This window comes from Bison bison, unplaced genomic scaffold, assembly GCF_000754665.1.
Source record: "Bison bison bison isolate TAMUID 2011002044 unplaced genomic scaffold, Bison_UMD1.0 scf7180017864237, whole genome shotgun sequence".
Taxonomy (NCBI): Eukaryota; Metazoa; Chordata; class Mammalia; order Artiodactyla; family Bovidae; genus Bison; species Bison bison.
In genome coordinates this window covers 2,081,685-2,084,539 of record NW_011494809.1, presented here as the reverse complement: position 1 = coordinate 2,084,539, position 2,855 = coordinate 2,081,685, and positions in this window count along the sequence as shown.

The window sequence follows — 2,855 nt, the reverse complement described above, 5'->3', positions numbered from 1 at the left end:
ACTAGTTTGCATTCCCACCAACAGTGTAAGAGGGTTCCCTTTTCTCCACACCCTCTCCAGCATTTATTGCTTGTAGACTTTTGGATCGCAGCCATTCTGACTGGCGTGAAATGGTACCTCATAGTGGTTTTGATTTGCATTTCTCTGATAATGAGTGATGTTGAGCATCTTCTCATGTGTTTGTTAGCCATCTGTATGTCTTCTTTGGAGAAATGTCTATTTAGTTCTTTGGCCCATTTTTTGATTGGGTCATTTATTTTTCTGGAGTTGAGCTGTAGGAGTTGCTTGCACAGTTATCAAGACAGTATGGTACTGGCACAAAGACAGAAATATTGATCAATGGAACAAAATAGAAAGCCCAGAGATAAATCCACACACCTATGGACACCTTATCTTTGACAAAGGAGGCAAGAATATACAATGGATTAAAGACAATCTCTTTAACAAGTGGTGCTGGGAAAACTGGTCAACCACTTGTAAAAGAATGAAACTAGAACACTATCTAACACCTTACACAAAAATAAACTCAAAATGGATTAAAGATCTAAACATAAGACCAGAAACTCTAAAACTCCTAGAGGAGAACATAGGCAAAACACTCTCCGACATACATCATAGCAGGATCCTCTAAGACCCACCTCCCAGAATATTGGAAATAAAAGCAAAAATAAACAAATGGGACCTAATTAAACTTAAAAGCTTCTGCACAACAAAGAAAACTATTAGCAAGGTGAAAAGGCAGCCTTCAGAATGGGAGAAAATAATAGCAAATGAAGCAACGGCAAACAACTAATCTCAGAAATTTAATTTCTTGATGACTTGATATAGAACACCTTGCAAGATAATAATTAGAAGTTTTTTACCCTCTCCTATATTCAAATTTTTTCTAAAATTTGGTATTTTTGGTGAGGCTTCTCATAAGTAGCATAAGATAAAAATGTATTTCTGATATTTTTTAAATGTTTAATAGGTGTTAGCCAATATTCCAAGCTCTTTAGCAATGTTAACTTTTTTTTCATCCTCACAATATAGCTCATTGAAATAGGGAGCATTAATAATCCAAGTTGCAAAATGAGAAGGCTAATTAACTTTCCTAAGATTTCACAGGTAGTATGTTTCAGCAGGTGAAAGGTTTTTATGCTACTTTTCTAGAAACTCCACAGCCTAAATAAGAAAAATCCCTTTATCAGCACAATCAGGCCTTGTTTCTGATAATTATAAATCATGTATCTCTAAACATGGACTTTAGTAAGAGATTATTGGTACGGGAATACTTCCACAAAATATGTGGGAAGTTGAATGTCCATTCTTTGAAATGATTAAGAATCAGAAAATTCTGAAAGAACATCAGGTAAGAATTGGAACCAAAAGCCAACCAACCAACAACAACAAAAAAAACAGGGCAATTGTTTAATTGGAATAGGTTGGTAAGAAATCATCAACTAAGGATCCTTCAGACATGAATTTTCTCAAGTCATTCTCTAATCTTTTCATGATTTTTCCCAGGTTTCAAATTATCTGTGAAGGTGACTAAAACTTAGTCACTGACCTATTTTTTTATTAAACTGCATATTAAGAAACGTAAAGCTAATAAAATTATACACAATGAAGAATAGAAGTCAGAAGAAATTTTTAAAAATGCATGAAACAGAATTAAAATGAAAATATGGTGTGTAGAATACAGCTAAAACATTGCTAATACATTTATAATGCACTGCTAAATTTATAAATCAGTGCTTAAATCTGTAATATAAGCTCTTACACTAATATTGAAAAAAAAAGAACGTGAACTCAGAGTAAGCAGGAGGAAACAAAATAATAAAGAACACAAATCAATGACATTAAAAACAGAAAAACAGTATAGAAAGTAAATAAAATAAAAAGGCTCATTCTTTGAAATGATCAATAAGACTGAAAAAATTCTAGCAAGACTAGCAAAAGAGTCAGCACAAATTATCTATATCATGAATTAAATAATGGTCATCTCCAAATTTAAAAATACATTTAAGAAGCCCCAGCTAGTGCAATAAGGCAAGAAAAGCAAATAAAAGCATATAGATTGCAAAGGAAGAAATAAACTACAGTATTTATAATTGGCATCATGGTTTGTATAGAATATCCCAAATTATTTTTAAAAATCAATATCAACTCTAGAACTAGTAAATGAATGCTGAGCATTAGGTTAACATAAAAAAATCAACTGTATTTCTATAAACTAGTAATGAAAATGTGGAGATAAAAATAAAATTCAACTTTACTTAAAATAGAACACTTACAAATAAATTTAACAAAATTTAATCAGTTGCTGCTGTAATCAGTACTTATGTTTAAAACTAAAAAGACTCTGAAGAAAGAAGTCAAATAAATAGAAATGTATTTTGATATCATTAGAAAATTAAAACATACATATGGAAATTCTTGAAATTAATATATGTTTATTGTAGTTCTTATCAAAATATCAGCAAAAATGTGGCTTCCCTGGTAGCTCAGATGGTAAAGAATCCGCATATAATTCAGGAGATCTGGATTCAATCCCTGGATTGGGAAGATCCGCTGGAGGAAGGTGTGGCAACCCAGAAAAAGTTGGAAAAAAAAAAAATGTGAAAGAATATCTACCAGATTTTCAATCCTTACAATATAACTACAATATTTAAGACAGACTGGTTCCAAATAGGAAAAGGAGGACATCAAGGCTGTATATTGTCACCCTGTTTATTTAACTTATATGTAGAGTACATCATGAGAAACGCTGGACTGGAAGAAACACAAGCTGGAATCAAGATTGCCGGGAGAAATATCAATAACCTCAGATATGCAGATGACATCACCCTTATGGCAGAAAGTGAAGAGAAACT